This window comes from Haliaeetus leucocephalus, unplaced genomic scaffold, assembly GCF_000737465.1.
Source record: "Haliaeetus leucocephalus isolate CR32 unplaced genomic scaffold, Haliaeetus_leucocephalus-4.0 Scaffold795, whole genome shotgun sequence".
NCBI classification, from domain to species: Eukaryota; Metazoa; Chordata; class Aves; order Accipitriformes; family Accipitridae; genus Haliaeetus; species Haliaeetus leucocephalus.
In genome coordinates this window covers 4,507,065-4,533,969 of record NW_010973231.1, presented here as the reverse complement: position 1 = coordinate 4,533,969, position 26,905 = coordinate 4,507,065, and the positions used below count along the sequence as shown (strand labels likewise).

Below are 26,905 nucleotides of genomic sequence, written 5' to 3'. Positions count from 1 at the left end.
GCTACAGCTTTCTAGATTTTATTTGGACAGGATTTAAAGAGAAAGTTTCTTTTCAGCATTTCACTGGAGGGTCAGATTAAAAAGTAAAATCTAACTTAGTGGTTTTTTTACGCTTAGGCCATATTGTGCCACCATTCAGCTGACTGTGAAAAGGGCTCTGTGCTTTAGGTGACTATTGTCGTAATAAAAAATTGATTCTTATAGGGAACCACTATAATGAAAACCTGAATATTTATAAAATACATTGTTAGGCAGTGGAGAACTCTTAAGAAAGTGAACTAGTTAAGTAAGATATTATTCCTGCTTCTACCAATAACTTGCCATGTGGTTTTACGCATATTATTTGAAAAGGAGACAAATAATTTTGAATAGCTCATTAATTTTATCATTGGGGCTAGTTGAATTTCACTTCTGGTTTTTCCCATAAAAAGACTAACTCCCATTTAGGATGAATTCTGTTTCAAAAATTAGTGCAGAAGAGTGTACTTTCCTGGGTAAATTTAATAGCCAATCTGTTGAAAATTTTAGCCATAATATTTATAGTATAGTAGACAGTTAAAAAAATGGATGTGGTTTATCATTTACTTTGAGATCAAACACAAAAAACATGGTAAGGAATACATTTTAATGGGAGGGGCTTGTACCATGGTAAATTTCTTTCCTCTTAACACCTTACAGATAGTCAATGTGGAAGAAAATGCACTGAGACCTTGTCTTTCATGGACAGCTGTGTGACAGCAACTGCGCCGTTTATATTTAAACCATTGGATTATCTCTAATACTTTCAGATGGTCTGAAGCGAACTTCTAGCAATGCCCTTCATGATGAGTTCCTATAATTAATGGTTCCTGAAACTACCAGCCCTCCAGCACTTCCTCTCTCCTGCAGCTTTCTGAAGTGTGAAGCTCAAGGATCAAAGAAATGTTAACTATATTGGCTTTAGGCTGTACAAAGTATAAACCCGGATCACTTGTTTGCTGAAAAGTTCTGGGACTTGTCTATGTGCGCAAGTTAACTAGCATCAGCCAGACTGTAATTGCTGTAGCAATCATGCTAAAATTGTCTTATTCTAGCAAGAAAGATGTTTGAAGATGAGCAGGGCTTCTTTTGGATGAAGGTTGTTAAGCCAAAAACCTATTTATTCAAAACCAAACCAAACCAGACCCCTTCATGGAAGATTTAAACTAGTGCAGTGTATGATTCTGTCACCATTATACTGGTAAATTTTCCGTGCTGGGAAACCATTAGATGGTAAGAATCATTATTTTCCTTCAGTCTTGGCGGGCTTTGGGGAGGCACAGGCACTTGTTAACGTGATGAGGCGTGGATGGGGTGATTCTTGGATTCATATGGGTAATTTTGGGGGGAAAATGGTGGACCGTTTGTAAATGATTCTCTTGACCTTTCTGGCAAGGAGAAGTATGTGTGGGTGAACAAAGTGGTTTTTTCACGTCACTGATGATGGAAACTAGAATGTGAACGCTGCAGTACATGGGATGCCAGGAACTTGTGAGCAGGAAGAGAAAATAAACAGAGGAAAAGGGTTTCCTAAAGTGAGTGGAGGCAAATACTGAAATTCGTTTTATGGTATTTTGGTAGGTTTACCAGTGTGTTTTGTTTTGTTTTTTTAAATTCAGCATCAATCTACTACTAATAGTTACAGCTATTTACGTTACTTTTATCCTAACTAGCAAACAAGTGTGAACATGCTGATGAATAAGGGAGACTCAGAGTGCCAGCTTTTGAGAAATGTCTGGGATCACCAGTGATAATTGGCTTCTGTGTGAGTTACAGCCATTGGATTATTTAGGTTTTGAAGCCTAGTTCCAAGGGCATGATTCATATTGACAGTCCTTCTTCCTCCATGGGATGTGACAGTGGTGGATTTGCAGGATCAGCCCATACTGGTGGTGGGAGTCAGGATAACTGAATCTTCTTTTACCTTCAACACCAGCAGGCAGTATACGAAACTGAAGAACAAGAGATAATACAGCATTAAATACATTCATGTGACTGAGAACTCTTCAGAAGAAATAAGAATAAATACCATCTTACATTATCTTGACATGTACCTTTCAATGCTGAGCGCTTATCAGCAAGATCGAAGTATTTTGAACATTTTTATTTTGCTGTTGCATTTGGGGTTAAATAAAGAAAATCAGATACCACTTTCAGCATTAAAGTGTACTTAACGCAGTGTGGCTCAACAGAGGAATAAGTGATTTATTTGTAAACACTGTGTTTGTTGATGATATTACATTTATACCTAATTTTTATATATCAGACACAGAAAAAGGTTGTTGAAAGGCTGCCTTGTTTTAGTGTATATAAATATTATCCATAATTTGTTATTTAAATATAAAAAGTAACTTCAGTCTACTGTCTTTATTTCAGATAAATCAGAGAGTTATTTTTTCCTTTTAGTTTCAATATTGGAAGAATCAAGATGTAATAGAAATTCCTCTTTAGCAGACACCTTCTAGCACTGAATCATTCATCTTTACTTATTAAGTAAAGTACGCTATTATTAAACGGCCACTCAGTAATACAGTAGCAGCGTAGGAGGGGTATGTGCTTTCTCCACTGAATCTACATCATTTCAGCAGAGGTTGAGATTTTTAAATCAAAAAGATTCCGTTGCAGAGATGTTATTACAGGCTCTGAGGATCCTAGAGCTTAAACGCCCAAGCTGTATGTGAGTATTTTACCCTGAGGGGAGGCTGCCTCTGCTCACTCACATGCAATTGCAAACACACACACACACACACACACTGGTCAGCCTCCTGAGTATTTCAGTGTGTGGCACATTGGAGGATTCAGGAACAGACCCCATTAGTTGTTTGGGAGGAGTAGGATTTTGGACGGCAGCAGAGCACAAAGGTAGACAAGAGAGAACTGAGATCGCTGTTGTCACCCTGAAGGGACGGAGTTGCATTTGATGGAAGGGAAGCCTGGATCTGCTGCTCTGTTAGAGAAAAGGAGCAATGTGACTGACTACTGTTTTATTATCATGAGAAGGGGAAGTGTAGTGTCTCAGAAGAAAAAATTAAGAAAAGCTATGTGACTTTTTGCACTGTTTAGAAATAGTGCAAATTTAGAAATAGAGCAAATGGGAAAGAAATGCAAGGCTTAAGCATGGGGAAGTTGATCGGCACATGAAGCAAAATGGCATGTAAAGTGTGCCATGAAAATGTGACAGTGTGTGTATTTGAATGAGGTGGGGCTGGAAGAAGAGGGAATAACACTGAGAATAAGCTCAGGATAACAATTAATGACAGGTCTGGTTTTAAATCCAGTGTGACCCTTGTAGATTTTTATTTTTCCAGAACTATTGTCTTCTGAGCAATCAACTTACAGGTTACATCAAACAAGATTGTAAATCTTAGGAAGTTAATTGCAAAGATAATGTGAAAGATTAATCTGAATTTTTCACTTACACCAATTTAGTAATTTGCTTTATATTCATCTCTCGTACACCAGTCCTGAACTGTATTAAAGCTGAGGGAAAGGTCCTGCAGCATTTGCGGCGCATATGGGTTGTGCCACCAAAGTACTGATTATACTGTGCAGAAAGTTGACTGCATTCTTCATCATTTGAAACTTGGGTTGTATTTTGGTGAGGAAATTACGGCGAAGAGGAAGAAAAAAACACAGGGAGATGAATGGAAGAGGAGGAGTTGTGTGGGATAGGAGAACGTATAAAATACAAGAAGAGAAAAAGTAAGGTAGAAGGGCAGATTAGTGTGAGAGCTGACAGGTTTAGGATACTGATATGTAAATCCATGTTAGGAACAATCCTACAGCTAGCTGTTAGTTTTCTTTGGTACCAAGAAGCTGAGATCACCTAACCTATACTAATCTATGTTAAGGTTTGTGTTACCTCTTCTTTTTAAAAGATGCTTGTTACAAATAAGAGTGAAGTCAAGAGGTAATCCAAAGAACTACTTTTGTATATTCAAAGGTAGGAACAATGTTCTTAATGAAATTCTCATCATATTTGAATTTATTATATACTTCTGATTTCTGTTTGTGTTGCTTTAGTTCATATTTTGTTGATGCAAACCCTATTGTTACCAACCCAAATATTGAAACTATTCTGAAAATAGGACTTATGCAGTAAATGAAATGTCTTTTAATTTGCTTTATGATTTCACATCTTGGGGAAGCCCGCCTCTCCCAACTAGTTTGCTGATGACACCAAACTGAGTGGTGAAGTGACCACTGCAGAAGGGAGAGCCACCCTGCAGGAAGACCTGGGTAGGTTGGAAGAGTGGGCCAACAGGAACCTTACAAAGTTCAACAAGGACAAGTGTAAGGTCTTGCACCTGGGAAAACATAATCCAGGAGTGCAGCACAGGTTGGGATCTACCTGGCTGAGGAGCAGCTCTGTGAAAAGCGACCTGGGGGTCCTGGTGGACAACCAGCTCAATATGAGTGAACAGTGTGCTGCTGCGGCGAAGCAAGCCAACAGGATGCTGGGTTGCACCAACAAGGGCATCCCCAGCAGAGATAAAGAAGTCATTATCCCACTCTACTCAGCACTTGTCTGGCCACACCTGGAATACCGTGTTCAGTTTTGGTCCCCGCTATACAAAAAAGCTGTGGACGGGCTGGAGAGGGTCCAGAGAAGGGCCACAAAGATGATCAAAGGACTTGGAAGCCTGCCATATGAGGAAAGGCTGAGAGAACTGGGTCTGTTCAGCCTTGAGAAAAGAAGGCTTAGGGGAGACCTTATTATCATGTTCCAGTATTTAAAGGGTGGCTGCAAAGAAGATGGAGACTCCCTTTTTACAAGAAGCCAGGTGGAAAAGACGAGGGGTAATGGGTACAAGTTATTCCTGGGGAGATGCCGATTGGACACGAGGAAAATTTTTCGCAATGAGAACAATCAACCATTGGAATAATCTCCCCAGGGAAGTGGTGGATTCCCCAACGCTGGACACTTTTGAGATTCAGCTGGACAGGGTGCTGGGCCATCTTGTCTAGACCTTGCTTTTGCCAAGAAGGGATGGATCAGATGGTCCTTGGGGTCCCTTCCAACCTGGTATTCTGTGATTTTGTGGTTGTATAAAATCATCTTAAATTCAGCCTTAACCTCCTTAAGCCCCTCCCCCACAAAAAGCAGGGATGTTTGAGACAAGACAGGAAGATGTCTTTGGTTGGTTTATACTTTGTGAAGAAAATAGGTGAAGGTATGCTATCATCTACTTTTTTTCCAGTGGAATAAAGATAAGAACATTTATCCTTGGTAAACAGTGCCTGGAAAACCCTGTTCTTAATTAAAAAACATTCCTCCCTCCTCCCCCCCCCAATACTTAATGTATTTCACTGAAGCAAGGGCTGTTTTGTCTTCAGAAAGAATGGCGTAAAGAAGTACTAGGAACTGTGTTAACTGAAACAGAGACTGAGTTTAGATTGAGATTTAGGCTCTTATCTAACTTTATTTGGGTTCTGTGTAAAATGACTTTTAAAAAAAAATTGAAAGGAGTATATGGTGTTAATCTAACATTAAGACTGAAGTACCTATAGTCCACAAAGTCTTCATACAGCTGCCTTGACATATATATACCTAAATATATAGGTATCTGTGTTTTTCAGCAGTGAGGGATTTAAGTGCCTAAAATTCTACTTCTGCATGGACAGCGCTGCTGGTTTGGCTTGCTTTCTGCTCAAGTTCTTCTGAGATCCTGAAATTAAGTATTCCTGCTCATTAGCCCTTGTACAAACCTCTTGTAACACCCACCATTGGAATTGAGTTCAGCACAAGGCATAGTAGCCATGGCTATGGCACACTAATCACAAAGACGGTGTAGGATCCAGGAAAAGAAATACGGAAAAGATAGGGAGGCAAGCGCAGGAGGCTGAGTGGGAGAGTAAAGCAGTGGGAAAAAACATTCATTGGAAGGTGAAAAGCAGTGCAGAAGAGCTAACAGGTCTGTGAAGGGGACAAAAAGCTGAGAGACAATGCTGAGATTAAAAGGAAAGCTAGTATATGAGAGCTGGAAGCTCATGAGAAACGGGATTCTGGTTGCGGGGAGGGGAGGGAGCAATATATCATATAATGAAGCTGATGAGAACGAAGCAGTTCCTGTAAAAAGGCACGGAGGCAGGACTGCGATCAGAAGCAGGAGACTGACCCTGATGACAGAGTGTGATGGGAGTGGTGGCACATGTCCCCAGGACTGGCAAAGGTACAGCTTGGATGAGAAGGAGAGGTGGCCACGTTTTGAGGGAGACTCTGGGTGTCTGTATTGAACAAGATGGAGCTTCTCCTTTTCCACGGTTACTGTCTTCAAAAGAGCTGGAAATTAAACCAAGCTTAGGAAGCTGTCTTCCATAATGTTAGAGTTACAAAGAACAAGCACTGCAAAGGTGGGAAGGTGAAGAATTAAGGTTGTCTGGAATATGTTAACTGACCTTCCTTGGACATACTCATTATGATACAGTTTTAAATTATATGATCTCAGAATTGTATGGTCTTTTCAACTGGACCAGAAGTGTACAAAGACTGCAGCAAAGGAGACAGCTCTTTGAAAACTTGCTGTCATTTGTGGTAGAAACTTTTAAGACAGGAAGTGAATGGGGCAGTGCACTACAAGAAAGGAAAGATGCATTGCCTAGTTAAGGCAGGTGAATACAACCTCCCCAGAAAATCAGTTTAAAGTATTATATAAGACTAGGTACTCTGATAAATGAGGTTTAGGAATCTCTGATTGAACACTAAAGTTTGTAATGCTCTAATTCAAAAGTTTCATTAAGTTCACAGACTATGGGGATCGTATGGCGTACCTCGCAGGGCACTGTAATGCAATCTGTTGTTATCCTGACAGCTCCAAAGAGGAGCTCAGTGTGAGAACTAGCGTTTCTGTCCTCAGAGTGCTGTTCTGAAATGGCACAGAATAACCCGGAGTAGGTAAAGTGTAGAGCTGTGCTGTGACCATATGTAATTCAGTTAATGTGTAGATTTTGAGTAGTCTTTCCTTCTAGCTACTGTATTCACTGAATGAGGTCAGGGTCCTGTGGAAAAAAATTGCACATCATCACCTAATAAAAAGCCAGTCAGACTAGATATGAACAAGGGGGCCCAATTAACTCCGAATCCTTAAAGAATAAAAATTGGGATTTCTGAAGTGCTTACCTTAAAAATTTGTTAGTTTCCACCTCATCGGACACCTTTCTTATTTTAAGATTTTAGGGTTGTTGAGGATGTTGATGTTTATATATAGTTTGTTGACTTTTGTATTTTTAAATGGCATGCTGTCCATATATTTATCCTGGGAAAATCTGGATGCACAATGTGCAAAGAAAACTTAAAAACTAGGAAGCATAGTTACAATCAGTTTTTTAATTTGCGTTGACTTCTGATAAAATTCTCTTTGAAAAACTGTACCTTGCTTACTTTACCAACTATATATTTACTTGCAGATGGAGAAGATGAAAAATAATTTTATTTTGATCTGACATAATTGTAATTATATTTTAGGGGAACTAATTCTATCCTGCCTGGTTATATCATGACCATGGTCAAAAGTAAGGCTGCGATTACTATTTAAAGAGACTACTTTCAGTGGTTGTGTCATATCATACGCATTGCTTTTCTATGCTGTTATTGTTAGATGGGCTGCTCTAAATTAGATGGCCTATTTCTGGAAAATTTGAATATGTGCAGGTGGACTTTTGTGTCAGCAAAGCCACACTTATTTAATTGGAGCTCCATATGTCTGCAAAAATTGATTCCATATGGTTGAACAGCACATTTCAAAAATGTTTCTTTAATTCATACTAGTGCCAGGAGAAAGTAGAATAACTTTATTTTTTGAGCTCCTCCTTAACTAAGTGACAGTGCACCTGTACACAAACCTTCTTTCAATGTTGAAAGTGGTAACTGAATACGTAGGATTTTCTTGTCACGTGTTTACAGTTTCAAGGTAGCTTAAATCTGTGGCTGACAAAGCCTTGACTGTGTTGCTGTCTGTTTATACTCCTAAAAACAAGTGATGAAATATACCTAAATCATGCAATCCCACCTTCTACTAGGTTGAATTTACATGAGGCTTCTCACAGAAAACTCTTTCATTTAAAGTTGTGCTGAGTCTAAAAAAATATATATGTAGAACTGGTCAAATAAAACCCAGTCTTCTCGCAAGGGAAAAAAACTTTGAGTTTGCTTCTGGTTAAGCAAATTGATGGGAAATAATCCTGTTAGAAAAACTGGAGATCTGAATTTTCAAATTGCTGACAATTTGGAGCCGTAAGAGTTGATATAATCAAGAGATGAACTTATGAGGCGTTATGTAAATTGATTTTTTCTTTGTTTTTTTTATTGTGCACAGGTACCTAAGGATAAAACTGGCCTGAAGGGAAAATCTGGGGGAAACTGGGGAGCTTGACTGTTCTTGCACCTGAGTAAGTGAATGCTTAGCTGGAAATCAGCTTTACGAAATGTTAAAACTGTTAAATATTTTTCAGCATCTCCATGCCTAATTGCAGTCTGCAACTTGAGCCAATACCTTGGCTTTTGAATTGAAAAGGACTAGAAGTATGAGGGCTAGCTAAAGGGAATGTTGTATAGAGCCTTCAGTGCTTTGCAGTAGGTTTGCTTTTTGTTGCTACCCTTAAAGCCTCCATAAAATTAAACATAGATTACACGCAGGGTTTCTTGGTATTTTGGTGTTTTGCCTTTTCAGTTATTTTCTTGAGACTAAGTTCTGAGTTTGAACAACCTCTCTGTTTCTTAAACTATCTTGCTGGTTTGTGATCATAATAAGGCACTGAGATTCAGCAGGACTGAAGTCCTAAGAAGAGGCCAGGTTAAGTTGTGAGGTCATCAGAGGGTGAAGGCTAGGAAGACGACCTCATGGTGGCCTAATATGGTTGTCTTAGAAAGGGTGAATGCTTATTTCATGTTGTTGGAGACAAAAGCTATTGTCTTGGTTGGGTTTGCTTCTGTTAAAATAGTTGGATTAGCTTCCATTAATATAAGACGGGGCAGCTTTTCTTCATCAGCTTTGACGGGGTATGTGGCAGACATCCTCAGCATCTGAAGGTCCCCAGTCCCAAACCCAGCCTACACAGGTTTCTGAAAAGGCAGGAAGAATATTTTTCAGTTATCTACCTAGCTTCCTTTCCTGGCAATTCAAGCATTATTCTGGTTACAATAAATTATTTTACAAGTCAAAAAGGTACTTTGTTGTATTATTTAACGTATTTATTTATTCATACATACTCATATATGAAATGCATGTAATATTAATGAGCAGATAAGTATAGTATAGCAGAAAATTTCTTTCTACTGGTAACATACTTTTAATAATGAGCAAGTTAATTGAGTTTTCCAAAACAATTGCCAGAGCTGGAGCCCTTCTTCCTGCTGGCATTTATCATGCTAAAAGAATTATGTTTAGTTTTGGAAGGCTTCGGTAAGTTGAATATCCTTACTGGTATCTACATTAAATTTTACAAACTCTACTTGTCATTTGAGAGTCTCTTGATTTAATCTGGTCTAAACTTGTTATCAGTGCATTTTATTCCAGATCTGTGCTGTGGTTTAATCATATTCTTGTACTGAATGCATGAACTTAAAAATAGGTATCTGTCACGTCACTGCGTAAAAAAGTGTATTTCATTTTGCCATAGTATTTACTGTGTTTATTGCTTTGCGATAGAGTAGTAGACAAAAGTCTCTCATTGCTTTTGATATTAAAGTAAATTAAATATGTAACTTAAAAATATGCCAGGCTTTGTGAGCTGTACACACTGAAGACTTTAAATTCATTCAGAAATGCATCGTGGCAGCATTTAGCATTATCATTCTTTGATTTGTAAGTTAGGTAGTGAATCACAAATAATGCCTGAGCCTGCATTGTAACTAACTGGTTGCTTTCCTGTGTATTTGTAGTTCTCACTGAAGTTCTGGTTCCTGCAAATATCGTGCACTCAATGTGCATGGTTTTAGGAATTAGGTCTGTGGACTAGTGAACAGGTGTAAGGTTTATTAAAGGAGAGAAGTTCAGTATTCTTAAATGATAATGGCATGTTTTGAAATCAAAATTGGCTCAACAGCTCTGTTTTAAATCCAACAGGGACCTTTGAGAGAGGTTTTTGCCTTGTTTCTTTTAACTTCTATACTAACACGCAGCAAATGTTTTCATTTATTTCCTGTGTTATCAGTCCTACTCTGCATATTTTAGTCTATTGCTTTTGACAGTGATGAAAGACAGGTATTTCCTGACCTTTTGTATTTTGGGTGCTACATAAGCTCAGCTGTTCATTTAGGGTATATTTTCTTTTCCTGTCTTGTTCCCGTTTCCTCATTTGGAAGGCAGCACTAGAAATGCCAGGTGCAACTGCAATCTTTTTGGAATTATAGTTTAAATTTTGTGCTTGTGTACATGAGACAGGAGCTTGCCCATGCAAAAGAAAGGTGGTCATTCTGCTGGGCTTGAAGATTTGTAGGTGTAGTGACTTCTGCCTTGACAAAAAGATATTGTGTCAGTGTTACGTTACTTTTTACTTGAAAATTGTCCTTAATTGTTGTTTGAGGAAAGCAGAAGTCAAGAACTATTGAACTAAGAGATGGGGATAATCCAATTAAATTGTGTAGTCTATATCTTTATGAATGTAGGATTGATCTGTACTCTAATTTAGGTGTTTTATCCAGTTTATTATTTGCCAGTTATTGTAGTTACTGCATCATACAGATTTTCTCATCCAGACTTGAAATTGAGTGCCCTGGGGCAAGATTTTCTCAGTTAAGCATGGAAATGAACTGGCCTTGTTTTTGAGAGCATCTTGCATGTAGCAGTTTTTGGGCCTGGTGTTCTGAAAGGATCGACGGGTTTGTGCAAATCTACATCTGGGTTTGAAGCAAGATGAAACATATCCATGACACCACCCTCTGTGTACTGTGTTATGTTCTTTTGCAGTGATTGGTAGGTAATAGTCTGTACCGTATTTAGAGGCTGAAGTGAAGCCAACTGGCACTGTTGCTACAGCCAGCTGATACTGTAGGATGAAGCTCTTCAACTTCTTTTAGCAGTTAATTTCAGGGAGATTGTTATTATTTTTCTAAATCATAGTGTATGGTTTCTGACAGTTTTTAAAGATATCATGCTCTGCTGTTCATGGTCTAGAAGTGTCTGGGGATTTAAAACTCTACAGTATCTCTCTCAGAGATCAATTAAGTTTCTAATTAGAGAGTTGTATCAACTTAGCATCTACTGAAATCTTGAAAAAGCTGATGTTTAATGAGACAATTCTAGAAGGTTTTTTAATCTTATGAGAAATTTTTGGTTGAGGATTTTTGGGGTTTTATGTTTTTGAGAGGGGTTCTTTGTTGTTTGGAAAGTGGTGTTTGAGTAATGGAAAGCTCCAGTAGCTGAAATTTTAATAAAAAGGAACCAAACAAATTTATTTAAACAATTTTTTATTAAAATAGCTTGTTCTCAGACAGCTAACAGAACTGTAGTTGCAACCCTCCCCCACACTTGCTGTCTTTGGAAGGACAACTTATTTTGATCAGACCTAAAATGTTGATGAAATTATATCTCCTTGTTTTGCCTGAAGCCAAGTGTCACTGCCTTTCATTGGTGTTTGGAAAGTAGTATATCACTAAATTTGAAAGGTACCAAAGTCCTGTGGTTGGCTTCAACATTAAAATATACAGACACTTCTGCTTTATGAGGCTGTAAACCAGATCATTCATCACTAGTGGGGATCTGGAGGTAGACGTGAGCTTTTAAAGAACAATATGTTATATTACAAATTCCTTTGGAGGGGGAGTGTTTGTTTTTAGTGGAAGCCTATTATGGTGGTATTGTGCATGTAATAAGTCATGTGCTTTGCCTAGGTTGGTGTTTTGTTTTTTGGGGTTTTTTTTTTTCCTTAAAAGTCTAAGACCATTCAAACGTTCTGTTATAATAAGAATAACAAGTAGTATCTTCTCTGCAAACACAGAAGAGGGGGGGAAATTATTTTTTTTAAAAAGGTGTAATATTCTCACGATCTATATAAATAAATGATAGCATGTCACACAATTCATGTGAACAGCAATGCAGCTGTATTGCTGTTGTCTGTCCAAATAACAAGAAATGAGAAGGAAAGAGGGAATGACAAGGGGGATATGTATTGGAGATTGGCATTGTGGTATGAATGAATTGATGCTCTGTTTTTATTGTGAGGGGGACTCATTACAGGAGGCTTCATCTGTTTGCTGCTTTTCGATATTTAGAGAGCATCTTTAGTGATCCTTTCTGCAAACCAGCTCATGCAGTAACTGGCAAAACAGAAGCAATTAGTGGTGTAATCTCAAAGGGAATCTCAAGCTTCACTTTAAGTGCAATGATTAAATCCACTAAAATGATAACCATTGCTGCCAAGAACTCCTGTAATTGGTCACTAATGTATTTTGTTGTAGCAGTCGATAACTACTGGATTTCGTGCATGTAATTAGTAACGCATACACGTTTGGTCAGTAAAATTGAAAATCCTAATAACCGAGGTTAGAGGGGGTGGGAAGGAACACAGAGCTGAAGAACTGAAATAGTGCTCTGTTGATAGTACCTAACTAGAACTGTATGCTTCAATAAAACAAGTGTCCTACTGTGCTGGAATACAAATGGGCTGTCTGTGGCAGGATATAGCAAAGACGTTTGGCAGAGAGGGATTTGAAAGCTTCTGGCATAATGTAATTGAATTGGCCATTTCTTTAAAGATACAGCAAATTGTTTTCTGCGGCATTCATCATCATAAGGAAGGTCAGACAGCTTGCCAAACATATGATATTCATAATAAAAAGTAGAACGGTGATGCTTATATTTAAACACAAATCATGTTATCATATTTGTAAAAGCTGTGGAAATGAATGGGAATATTTTTGGTGGTGCAGAGGCATTAGTAATCTAAGTAAGACTGTAATTCAAGAGGGGGAAAGCATATAGTCGGGGAAAAGACCCCCAAGGGAATTCGGCTAGTGAGCAACATATGATCCCCCTGACTTGAGAGGATAGTAGGTGTTTTGGCAGGAGTATTGCTGACTTTCTCTTCTGATCACTTAAGGGAAGATAAGCTTGTATGATGCTATTTTTTTCCCTTTTAAGAAAACAAAGGGAAAAATAACAAGGACTTAAGGAAGTCTTTAAGAAGACAAAATCTAAACTGAAGTGTCACTGGGTTTTGTTAGTCAGTTATGCTGTGACAGAACAAGATGATGCAACAACCTGTAGCATATCTGAAACATTCTATGAAATGCTCAGTATTGGTACGCTGGGAAACCCCTCTCAAGTCACATCCAGAACACTGAACATAAATTGCATGATGACAGGGGCTTTGGGCCACACAACGATGCCTCTGCAAATGAGTAGCTGTTAGCTTTTAGGTTCTAACACATTCAGGAGACTGGCATTTTGATTTCTTGCACCACTGCACCACTGATAGGGTTGGAAATGGGAATCAAAATAATTAGATTGGATATATAGATCCCAGCAAACCAGCCAAGAGAGCGGCTGGGCTGGGGAGGGCCGCTCTGAATTCTAAAATGTGCCAGTGCTTTTTTTATGAGAGGGCGAGGCCAGAAGCAGTAAACTAGAGTGTAGATGCTCGCCATTTGTATTCAAAGCATGAAATAAAATAATTGAATATATGCTTCCTCCTATTAAAGTCTGCTAAAATCAGTAATAAAGTACATTAGCGTTATATTAAAAAGGGAGCACAAATTTTCAGGTAATATGTCTTAGTTACGGTATGCACAGTGTATAGATAGGCAGACTGGGAAGTGGTCTTTTACATCATTCGAGGCATTCCTCCGTGTTGATACAGGACTGTTCCCATCAGTGCATTTTGTGTTATTTTGCCCAGCGGTAGCTTTGCAGTATTCCCTATAGCAGTTTTTTCACAGGCCAACAGTTGTTCCCCTCCAAAAAGCCTTTCCTGCTAGTCACTCAATATTTTCCATTTAAAAAAAAAAACTTTCCATTTACTCCTTCTTCGGTTTCCATATCTGATAGAAAATGTCTTCCTTTTTCTGCTATGCAGATTCCCCCTGTAGATATTTGTAAACTATTACCCCACTTTCTCTTTGCCCCACTGTGCAATTTTTCAGCTGTACAAATTTATCTCTCAGTCTTTACTCAAAAGTCAGTTCTTCAAGTTTTTGCTTTTTAGAGACTTCTCCTTCATTTAACCAGGAGGTTCAGGAGTCCAGGTCCTCCTAAATTTATAGAGGATATGTATGTTTTTTCTGTTAGCATGATTTCTGATGCTTTTCTTTGTTAAATTCTACTGTGTAGCTTGCCTGCCCATAATTTCTCCTGCTTCACTTACAGCTCAGTGCACTTTTTCCCTTCTTTCCTTCCTTCCTTCCTTATCACTAATTATTTTTTTTTTTGGTACCAAACTTGTTATATCTTGCATGTTCCCAAGTAATACCTCTTTGCTACTTTCCATTTGTATTTCTACATTTCCTTTTCATTGCATTAAATCCCAAGTCCTTCTTGTCTCTGGAACTTCTATCTAGTCAACGTTAAACGTCCAAAATAGGCTAAGTGGTTTGTGTGCACGTCTACAATGAGGAAAGCAGGGGATGCAGCATCTCCTGTGCTTTGAAGCCAGATGTACAGGGCTGTGTCTTTGCTAATACTGTATGATAATAACATGTGCTTAAGTATTTGCCTAGTTTTGCAGAAGCCTGTCCTGTGTCCTGTCCCTAAAACACTGGCTGAATTTGTAAGCAAATCCAGCAGTTACTGGTTCCAGTTGTAGTCACTGGAAAAAGCTGTATCGTGCTGTTTCTGAACATCCTCGTTCTGAACTAAATACCAGCATTTTTCTCCCATTTTCCTACTCCAGATCTCCAGGTGATTTTAGATGTTAGTTTTCTTACTGTGCTCTTCAGTTCATTATTTCACATTACACTACTCATTGTAAAGATAGTGATAAGGAATAGCGAAGTGATGTCTTTTTGTTTTGATCTGTGCAAGCCCATAATATCTAAAGCTCCTTCAGAAGTTGTTATTTGTGTATCTTGAGGTGTTCTGTGGCCATAGTGTACAGCTTGCACATAAATCTACCATTCAGTGATACGATGTTTTGATGTAGGATTGCAAGACTAACAAATAAAAAGTGTATTTACTATACATACAGAATGTATGATATTTATGTAGTATGGAGGGGCAGTACTCATACCTGAAGCTCAAAGTGTTTGGACGTATTGGGGAGAGAGTTTGGGAGTTCTGGAGGAGCTCATCTTTCTGGTCAGAAACTGATAAAATCCAATCTGTTTTGTCAAATAGAGACTGAAATTGTGAGTTGGTCATCATCTGGTAATAAGGGTGTGAAGTTTTATGATATGAGAAGGCTCTTTTGTTCGGAAGTTACGGAAATAAAAAGATGCATTGGAAATAAGCTAAAGGTAGAAGAATTCAAACAGGAAGCAGATTTTGTTATTCCCCCAATATTCATAGCTATTATAAAGCTGGAAAATTGTTAAAATTGAGATGAGGAATTGTCCATTAGCTGAAATGTTTACACCTGTTCAGATGAGTTTCTAAAATACAGATTTCTTTCAATGTTTCAAAGTTACGTGTAATGCAAGAATTGCATGTTTGAGTTTCAAAACTTCTGTTATTGAGGAAACTCCGTTAGGTAATGTACTGGTCTCTTTTTGTCTTCATGCTTATGAAGGTCTTCGGTTAAGGTTAGGGCTTTTATACATGCAGATTATTTAGCTGAGATGATGGTTGTATGTTTCTGGAGAACAGTTGCAACACAGTAGTTACTGTGCAAGAAACTGAAGAAATAGTTCAGTAATTTGTCCTGCTCCAAAAGTTACACTTATGATGCCTTCTGCCCAGTGCTGCTGTTATGGGAGATAAAAGATACAGCCCGCGTAGGAGCCCAGTAACGATTGACCGATGTTCAAAGTTTACTTAAATGCTTGGCACTGATGTTTTATATAGAGAATTTGGAAAAAAATGTTATTTTGGTTTTTAGTAAAGTTTTCCTTGACCTTTATCTGCAGTGAAATTGGCTGGCAGTATCACAGCCAGTCTAAATGCATCATTTTATTTATGGCAATAGTTCTACAGAAGAACAAATGGAGTCTGGGAGAAAAGGAGAAATGAAAGAATCTTAGCTTTTTTACATTAATAACTTGCTGAATGTAAATGAATGCAAATACCACTGACTTGAACAAAGAGATCAAATTAAATACCTTGCGCAGGTTCCATAATGTCTAAGAGGACTGCAACACTTGATCCCCCATGTTTTGACTACTGCCGTTCAGTCAACAGTATAGCAGTGTATTTTACAGAGGCTGTAAAAACAAGGCAGTGTGTTACAGAGGTAGTATTTTCTTTACCTGTTAAGAGTGTTAAATGCTATTAAATATTTCCCATTCCAATACATAAATAACCTTCTGTGATGTGAATTCGAGGTAATGGAAGCACCTTACATATTTCAGCACCACAGTATAGCGTTTTTATTGTTTAGGAGACCTGCAGGTGGCTTTAATCTTCCATTTTAAGTTACGAAAATCATATGATACAAACAGCAGTATGTGCCACATAGCTAACTTGATTGTGCTGTAACTCAGAACAAACAGGGCTGTTTCTTCTTGTCAGGAAGACTTTTCTATGCTTGTTGTCTTATCCTTGGTTGTTGGAACCATGTTTATGTTTTTCTTCTATAATAATCTTCTGAACTAATTATGCTCGGTGAATATCTTGCCCCTTGCAATTTATCACTCACTACCAATACACATTATATGGGATGACTTCTTTTGCTGTACAACTAATGAACTCAGCTCTTCATTTCTGTGTTGACTTTGCTTTTGAAGGCCATCTGAAAATAGGTAAAAGAATACTCAAATTCTTTTGCTTTTTCTGATCTCTTAGGGCAACGCTTAGAAACATGGTGAGTGGTCTCCTTGTGAGATACTGTACAGTCAAGGAAAATTTTAGATTCTTTCTAAACTGGTGGAGAAGTTTCATTTATACACAGACTTCATTGTAGAGAGATGCATATAGTTAGTTATTAAAACAAAAAAAACATGGCTGTGTAGGACTCAATTTTACCAAAGGATGTGGAAAATGTTTTTCTGTTTTTGAAACAAAACCCATTATTTTTATGTGATCTTAGGGGAATGTTTTTTTGAAACCTGCTTAGTTACTGTAGCAAGTTTTTTAGACTTTCAAAGCATTAGTTCTTAAATTAATAATACCCTTCTGCTACCCATGTTTTGTTTCGAAAAATTAGGCTTGTTTAGGAAATGATAAGTGACAGCACTGATATCTTAGCTCCCTACCTTGGGAAGTGCTTCCCTTATTTTCCTTTTCCGTGCCCCTCTCCAGGAACAAAGGCAATACAAAAATGCAGATGTTGAAAGGCACGGAAATGTGTTTAAAGTATTTTCCTTCTGTCTTGGAACAATGGTTGCTGACAGCATAAGGCTTGCTTGCTTGTTAAAATTAGATTTGAATCATCAGTGTAATAGAAGTAGGAAATTGTAGGATGGAAGGGTGCCAGGAAGCCTATCTATATCTGCCCTTTCAGTACGTGTAAGGTAGGCCCTGAATGACTTTAGCTGGCTCCTCAGTTGAGCAACCTTGCCCTATATGACAAGTACCTGTTTAAGCATCCTTAAAACAAAATACTTTGTTCCTGGGCAAAAGCCATTTAGGTGGGATACCAAGAACAGACACAAGCACAACAGTGCAAGGTGGCTGTTAAAACTTCAGCTTCCTAAGTGTGTGTTTCTTTTTGGTTCCTTACATCACATTTCATTGGGCCCAAGCTCATTACCTCTCACCATTTTCCTGGACTAGGATAAAAAAATCTGTGTTTTGGGGCTTGGTTTATTGGATTCTATGGTTGTAAAAACACTGCGAAGTTTTCATGAGCTAGCTGTGAGTAAATCAGAGGACGATGCCTGCTCTGAAGCTGCATCAGAGTCAGCATCATTCTGGCTTATTCTATTTCTCCTCAGCTGTTTTAAGGCAGTCCAGTACCCAGTTGCTTCCTTGCTGTAGTATTATCCATTGGCTTTGCAGTAACCCAGTCTATGGGAGACAGTGACCTCTCTATGCACCTTAAAACCATTCACAGAAATGGCTGTAATTCTGCTGATGCAGCGTGCAGCTGCCCATTTAAATCTCTTTTTCTTATAGAGGGGCTGGTTATGTCTCTGCTGTATACTGGCTTCTATTTCATTTCTGGTGCGGTTTTTACGCTATTTCCATAAGCAGCTTGGTTCCTGATTACTTCAGGGAGTGTTTTGCATGATATAATGGTAATTGATACCAGCTGAAGTGCTAAAGCTACCAGTCCCCTAATTTAAATTAGTGCCAGTTGGAGATGGGAGAGCTGAAAGCAGGATTGTGCATGGGAGAGGGCTCTGCTTTTGGAAATTATTTTGTTTGCTCTCATAACGGAGTAGGAATTTTCTGACCTTCAAGTCATGCAGTTATTCTTGTCCTGGGTGGCAAAGTGGAATCAAAGTGGTTGTGAAGGGACGATCAAGGAGGAATTTTAGTTTAAGTGTTTAATGATGTTTAGTGCATTACTGTTCTCTTCATCAGTGGTATGAATGCAATCAGACATATTTTAAAATAAATCTACATAAATAACTGGCTTATAATAATGCAGCATTGGTTTATATCTTTTTATATCATTTGTTTACATCTACTCCATTTAACACTCTAGTATGTATGTATGTATCCATCTATCTGTATATATCTGGAGTTTATATATAATGTTTATTTATTTTATGGAGACATAAGCAGTTCTGCAGCTGGACTGTATTGTTTATAGGTATTATTTAATTGTTGGCAAATATTTGGAAGGCACAGGACCACCATAGTTTCATGAGACTGGTATAGCAAACTTGATTGTACCCAGGAGAAAATTTAAAGTGTTGCCTGAGCATGAGAGGCCACCTTGAGTTTACCTGCTTGTGTGTTGAGCTTATAGACTGCAATCCATACTCCTGCATGCGTACCAACTGGAAGAACAGTGGGTTATGTGGAAGATTTTGCTGGAAGTTACTGATGTACTTGTGTTTGAAAAAATGGATGGGGATTGATCTAGGTTTTTTTCCTCAGAGTCCTTACAGGCCTGGTAGAATGATGTACTGTCAGGTAGGTTCAGGTCATCCAGATGACAGTGGTTTGCACAGCTCCACTGGTAGCTTGTTCTGCCCTCTAAGATGTTTCCAGAAATGTAACTCAAGTTTTCTTTTCTGTACAGTGAGTCCATTATTTATTGTTGTATCTTTGCTGATGAACTTCATTGCTTGTCCTCTTTGTGGTATCCTGTGTCATATTTGTAGGCAGTTGTTTGCCACATTTCTCAAGACAAGGTCAAGAGCCATTCCCTTAAATAGCCCAGATACTTGTGTTGGGTAGAGCCTTTTTGTAAGCATTCTTCCTATTTGTCTTGCAAGTGTTTATAAAAGTATGTAACTCCGACCTAGAATATTAAGGTTTTTATGGCCTTATTACTTACATTCTAGTTCAACTCAGTGCATTGTGATATTGCATACACTCTTAATCATACTGTTAGCCAGTATCATCTTTAAACATATTCCGTGCCCCCTGGGTGTCTACCTACCATCTGTTACTTTATCCCATTAGATTTCCACCAGATTTCCCATTTTCTCTCCGGCGTACTGTGCTGAAAAAAACCTCCTTATAGTTTCCCTTATTGATCTCCCAGTTTAGTCTTAATTACACAGCTAATCAGATTGTGGTGACTTCTTCTATTTCTCACCTCCCTGTGCTTTCCAATTTGACCAAAAGCATATACCAGCAGCTGATTCTTTTCATTTCTGCACATGGGTATTTATGCGTGTGCAGGGTGAGTATACAAGATTCTTCTAAACACTGTTTTCTGTTGCATTCACTTTGCATGGTGGGTATAAAGACTTATGTGGGGCCCAATTCTTCACAACTTCAGCAGCCTTGGCCTCTGCTTCCTCCTGTGGGCCAAGGGAATCCAAGTCTTTGCAGTTGACCTGAGCCGTTCCAAACGCAGCAGCTCCAGAAAGGCCTGTCCTGCCCTCCCTCCCCTTCCCCTTGACCTGTGCTCCTGCTCCCTGGGCGCTGTTGGCCCTGTCGTCATGCCACTGCGCAGTGCTGAAAAATGGTTTTATTTGCGAGGTGAGCTTCCAGTCAGATCAACGGTCTGATCCAGCCCCTGTCCCCGACACATGGGAGCGGCAGGGTCTTAAATAAGCTTAGGCTGGCTATTAATACACAACGCTGAGTCACTGCTGAAACGCTTTACTCTGCTGTGCACCTTTTTAAAGCAAACCATTGCCAGATCTGGTCTGCCTAGAACAGGCTATAAATCGCCATCCTGGGCCACTGAACGACGAGCGGCTCAGCCGTTTGTGCGGAGAGGCGAGATAGGCATGCACGGAGTATTACCTCAGTGGGTGTCTGCAGCCACCGTGCCTCTGCTTGAGACCACTGCCCAAATAAAAACCTGGGGAAATGCTCTCCAGGCAGAGAAAGAAATTTAGTATTCTGGGAAGATGTGTGAGAATTATTTACAAACACTGGTGGTCTTATCAGCGGATGACTGATGTCAATAAACTCTCTCATGATGTTGTTGTTATAGAAATACCTCAGCAGGCTGGAGCTTGGACCTGGTAACAGTTCCAAACAACTGAGAGAACATCTTTACTGTTAATTGACATTAACTGACATTCCTGCATTGGGGACCATTGTTTTATAGGGTGGGATGGGGTGCATTCATTCAGTCACTGCTCATTTTTTGTATTGCCGGACAAAAGCTTGCCTGATAAAACTGCATGTTTTCATGGCTAATGAGCTCAGCCAGTCCTTGGTTTCTGTCCATGTACTACAGGAGTTAAACCGTATGGAATATTACTGTGGAATATTTAGGTTCATTTATAAATACAAAGATTCATGTGTACAAATTGGCTTCAGTCTTAATTGATTTAGAATACTTGATTAGACAACACAGCTGAGCCAACGTAACTCTTGCTGCTGCTGAGAGAGGTGGCTCGGCCCTCGCTTTTGTCTTCCCTCCTTTCTGGCCATATGGTGCTTGTCTGACTCCTCGCTCCACCACCAAACTCCTTCCTTCCTGGAAGAGATCAAGCCATTTTATCTCGTTTGATGGTATGAAACGGGTGTGAGGAGCTGTGCGTTTCCCTTCTGGGAACTGCATTGCAGCACGAGGGTTCCAGGTCTAGTGAGAAAATCTCCAGTGCCAAGAGGTACGAGCTCAATCAGCATAGGTTCATTTCTACTTACTGTTTTGATCAAGAAGAGGAGTTTTCTGGTTTTACATATATCTTCTGTGATGTATTTTTAGACGTTGCCACCTGCACATGATATAATAGTCCTGTGGCAAAAAAAAAAAAAGAAAAAAAAGAAAAGAATGGCATTTCTAGCACAGATGGCATGATTGATAGAGCTGTGGTTTTACATACTTTGAATTTTAGTGGAGCGAGGAGACTTTCTACTCTTAAACTTACACTATCCTGCATTCCAAAATAAAAGATATTAAAAAATGCCTTGGTGCATGTATACTTGGCAGAAAAACAAGACTTACTTTACCCAGTAAAAATCAATGGTTGCACAACAACAGTGTTCTTCACCAGCTATTCATGTAGAACATGGTGGCTATGTTTCAGTAGTTTTGGTGACTGATGAGGACATCACGTGTTTGAAGTATGGGTGCTCTACCTGTGTTTATTCGGACTTTCTGTCTTACTGAGGTTCTGCAAAGCTAGCGAGAGTCATCTCTGGTGTGTACTGCCATCCTTTACAATAGCCCCATTGCAAAGCATGGTGTAAAGTAATGTAGTAACTTTGGGAAAGAGTTACAGTTCGCAGCATTCGGTACCATGGGCTGGGTACCACCTTGACTTAACAACCGCCTTAGCAAGCATGTGCGAAAGTGCAAAATGCAAAGGTCGCAGGGGCAAACTTAATGCTTGCGCTCAAGAGCTGGAGCAGGCACTAGGGCAAGAAATGTCCTCGTTAGCGTTGCCTGAGTTCAGCTGCTGCTGTTTTCCCAGTGTGGGAGCGGCAGCGGGTGCTGGTGGGACCTGCCTGGAGCCCGGGGAGGTGGTAGGAAGGGAGAGGTCAGAGCAAGGTTGTGCTTCTGGCTGGAGGAAGCAAGTGAGAGGAGATGCCTTAGGTTTTGACAGCTCGGGTGTGCTTTTCTCATATTGAGGGTCTCCACAGTCTTAATAGCATTTTTGCTTATGTGTCATCTCCTTGGCTGTTGTACTATTTTCTGTAGAGAAAGGAAACCTACTAGGTGTAGTGCTTAAAAACACACAGTATTGACAGCAGTCCTAGGTTTGGGATTCCTGGCCAGTGGCCCCACGTGACAAAATCCCTTAAAGCTGACCTAAACGAGTACCTTAGGTAGTAGGATTGTACCGCTGTCTCTTGTGGACCAGCCGCCGAAAGAGATGTCCGAGTTGGATGTAATGAATTAAATGTGCCTTTGCACCAGCAGAGAGCCAAGCCAGGCAGGTCTGCCAGACGTCTGTGGGTCAAACCGAGCGTGAGGCATGGGGACTTCGCGGCTTCAGGAATCACCTTCTGTGTGCGCAGCCTCCGGGTAGAGAAGGAGCCCTGTGCAGCACGCTCACGCCAGCCAAGCAAAAGCCATCAGAAGTGGCCAAATTGGGGGGTGGGGGGGCATGTGTCCCCCACCAGTTGGGCTTCCTTCAGGCCTGGCTGGGTGAGCCAGCAGAGCTGCCTGCCGGCTGGGGGCTGGCTGGAGCCCGACTTCGTGTTGGAACAAAGAGCCAGGGCTGGGCAGGCAGCACGCATGGGGTAGTGGGGGACTTTAGCAGCTGGTTTTTAGTAGTCTCTGCTGACAAAACCGAAGTGGGAATTTTTTTCCCCAGCAGTTTTGAGCATAGCTAAGTCTGAACACATTTTGCATGGGACTGGAAAGGCATCTCCCTGCACTCAGGGCTTCTCGCTGCCAAATTTCAAAACACTGCTGCAAAAGAGGGAGGTTTATGAAAATGACAAGAGAGAGGATTATAATAGAAAACAGAAGTAAATGTAAGTATAGGTGTCATGGCTTCTTGCTTTACATGTGGGGACAGACCTTTATATTCTGAAGCGATTAGCAATTTTGAATATCCATATTTGTACACTGTACAGAGCTGGGTTGCTTAGTGGTTTTGACAGTCTGGTCCCATAACATTATTTGAGCGAGCTTACTTACAGCCATGTTGCTTACGAAAATTACGTCATGTATGTGTGTGCATACAGGTGCACATGTGTGTGGGGGGGGTGTGTCTGCCGACTGCACGTTAAAATCATTTTATTCCCTTACTGACCCCAGGGCTTGGAGGCGTTTTTCACACCGCGCACAAGGCAGTACCCTAGACCCGCAGGTTCTGCAAAAGCAAAGTCTTTTCTAACAGTGGCGGTTCATTTTTAGAAACGCAGAACGGCGGGGAAGCAGCGTTATTTTGCAGGTCCGAAAGGTTTTGCAGGGACGAACCGTGGGATCGGCAGCTGGGCTAGGGCAGGCGCTCGCCATGCATATTGATGTGTTTGCATCCAGGCCTCCCCATCCCTCCCCTCCCCCGGCCCCATCTGCGCCCTGACTCATACCAGGCAAGTACAGAAATGGCTGTGGTTGTACCTGTTTGTGGGTGATGGGTTGTTTTTCCCCTCCGATTGCTGCAGGCACGGAAGAGAACAGCAGCTTATCAAGCACTTCAATCTGGTTTGCGAGTGTAACAGCTTATGAGAAAATGGCTGCCTTGTTTTCCAGAGCTGTCCCAGGGATGACCACGCAAGAGAAAATGAGGATCTGAGCATGAGAAATCTCTCAGCGGTTTCCCAGGCCATTTAGCATTTATAAATACACCATGAAGGATCCTTTTTCTTTCCAGGTAGCTGCCTGACTTTAGTCCTTGCAGATTTGCCATCCAGCACTGTCGTTCTGGCTGGGCTGCTTCAAGGGTGGCTCCTTCTGAGGAGGGGTGGGAAGGAGCCGTTCCAAACCCTCACCAGTGCTCCTTGGGAACCCTTCCGAGATAGGGGTGTGCGCGTGTGCCTGTCTCTCTCTCTATGCATATATACGTGTATATGTACAAGGTGAGATTTTAGGCTTGAAATTTGTCTTCTAAGGTGCTGGTACTGTGATCACACGCTTTTTAGTGATTATACTAATGAAGTGTTGTTTTCTAAAGTATTTAGTGCTTCTAAAAATGACTTTATTAATTTTCTCACCTTTTGAGTGACACAGCATTGCGTTATAAGCAGACGTTATGTGACGTGAAATAGAAATGCATATAACCATTACATTGAAGTATCTCTAGGCCAAGAAGGTTTTAATATTAATGTAGAAATGATCTGCACAAAACAATTCCCTCTGAATAATCCACTGCAAAATTCTCTGCTGTTCAAGTGCATTATCCCATTATTAAGCGGGATAATAAAACCAATTTTTAGCAAATTGTACTAGCCTTTTGCAGCAGTTTGTTTCCTTCCATTCTTCAAATGATCTCAATGCTTTAATGAATTAATTCTCTCAGTATCCTGTTGAAAAAGGCAGAAATTGTATAAGGAATTTTAAACCCTAGGAGAATAAGGAAGTAACTTATTTGGAATATCATGGGAAGTCTTAAAAAGAGTGATGCGCTCCTTTGGCATTTGGACCTTTAACGTAAATGACTGTCTCGTAAACTCTGGTAGATTTAGCTGTGGTGGTTTAAGATGTGAAATTGCCTGTTGTACTCATCTGCTGGGCTTAATCTTTCATCAACTGCTCAAGCAAATGCAAGCTAGCCCATGAGCTCCTGTGGAAGCACTGTGGCCCTGGGCTCATGTAACCTCTTCTGCCTGGTAGGTTGTGCAGGGGGGGCTCTCTGGTCTGAGACTACCAGAGCTCTTAACAGCCAGGCTCATAATCGTCTGCATCTGTTTATAGTAATAAGAGAGAGGAAAAAAGAAAAGAGTAGGGGAAAAGAAAAACCAAAACAAACAAAAAAGCCAAACAGAGCCAGGCATGCTGCCGTTATTGGTGGGCTTCCCTACCAGCTTCCAAGAGGTGTTTCAAAAGTGTTGTTTTCAGGTAACTACTAGCAATATCAATATTGTGGCCCTGATGTACATTGGTTTTTGAGGGCTCATTTCTTGCTTTGAATAGGCTTCTCCTTTTCTTCCCTGTCATGTCTGTCTAACACAATAGTGCAGTAAGCCTTTTTGCAGGACCAATGTTGCTTTTTGAGCATAATCACAACCTATGCAGTCCAAATCAATTGAAGGCAAAAGGTAGTGTACTCACTTCATTTTGTAATGAAGAGCTGGAGAGAGAGAGATGGTTTGGCTCCCTTTTTCTCAATTAAGCATAACACTGTGAAACCTATGCTAGAACACCTCCGATTCTGTGGATGCACGCTACACATCAGTTGGAAACACAAAGTGCCCATGTAGCTGATTCCCTCTTCCAGAGGCTGGCTGTGCTGCTTCGGTGTCACTGCAAGCCCAGGGAAAATGCTTCACAGAGACCACTGCAGCTGCACCAATATCAAGCAGAAGATGTGTTCTCGTGAATCAAACCCTCAGTGTGTTTCCTTTGTGTTTTCTAGAGCTGTCCAGATAACCTTTTCTCTTATTGGGGAAAAAAAAGGCTTTTCCAAGAAACTACACATTGAAATTGTGTGTGTATCAAAGGAATAGGAGGGATAGTATTTGTAGGAGGTATTACAGTTTGCTTCAGATCTATTCTTCTGCCACTGTCATTTCTTCTTTAACAACTGGAGCAGAGGAGTCTGAAAATGGAACTGGAAAGAAAACTGCAGGTTTTGTTTTGAAAAGCCCTTTGGAAAGAATACCTGTTTCATACTGCTGTGCCAGCATGGATGCTGGCAGAGCTGCTCCTTCCCTCTGAGCAAGGCTCCACTGCAGTGCTTTTTGGAGCAGGCTTGTTACCCGACTGCCTGCTTTCATTATGTCCCTTGTTTTGGATGGGTCCCACAAGGTCCGTGACAACATGAATTCGGGCAGAGTGCAATAGTCTGATCAGGTGACTCTAAGAAGTAGCCACTTTAAAACAAAGAAGAACAAATTATTGTACTGAAAATGCTGAGCAATGTTTGTTTATTGGCTGTAAGAGCACTGCACAGTGTGGGGTTTTGTACAGAAGCCCAAGTTAGCATGGTTAGCAAAACAGTGCAGCTTCTTTAGGGCGATGCTTTATCTGGGCCAGTTACACTTTACTACAGGAAAAATTAAATAACGTGGAACGTAGCGTCTCTTGCAGTACTCCAGCTAATACGAGTATCTCCTTTGCAGCGTGTCCTGGAGACAAATGCGTTGTTTTGTTATACTTTTCATCTGCCAGAATACATCATCCATCCTGTATCTCTGATTTTGTTCTTAAATTATAACTTCTGGAGACAAGGATTATCTTGTCTCTTTTTTTCATCTGGATTTTTCTAGATTTTAATATCATCTTGCGTGTAAGACTCATAATTAGGATTCCTAGGCAGCAGCTTAATACAAATAACAATATATTATTATTGATCAAGGCTTCCTGTCTCCTGTTATATCTTGAAAACAGCTGGCTGGATGGGATGCTTCTGAGCTTCTTTATACAGATATTCACTGGCTTGTAATTCTGAAGAGAAGAATAAATAATTCAGATGAGGCTAGGAGGCTTTGTTTATCTTTTAAAAAAATGTTGCAAAAAAGTGGTTTGAGCATTAGGCCCATCTAATGCAATTACAAATATTTTAAAAATAGAAAACTTACGAGATAACATTATTGATGTTCTATCTTGCCAAATAAATATTTCAGTGGACTAATAATGTGGAGCTGCTTTGGAGAGATCTCTGCTGGTGTTTCTGTTACACAATGTGAATGCTAGGCTGCCATTGTTAGGCCCTGAACCT

At 40.0% G+C, this 26,905-nt stretch overlaps 1 protein-coding gene across 4 annotated transcripts in view; it reads left to right on the top strand.

Annotated features, from left to right (window-relative positions):
* Positions 1-26,905, top strand: part of TBL1X (transducin (beta)-like 1X-linked) — a 179,549-nt gene that overhangs the window by 25,476 nt on the left and 127,168 nt on the right. For all 4 annotated transcript variants that reach the window (XM_010581590.1, XM_010581587.1, XM_010581588.1 and 1 more), the window contains exon 2: positions 8,334-8,406. The gene's annotated coding sequence lies outside the window, so the exon portion shown is untranslated. The remainder of the gene's footprint in view (positions 1-8,333; positions 8,407-26,905) is intronic.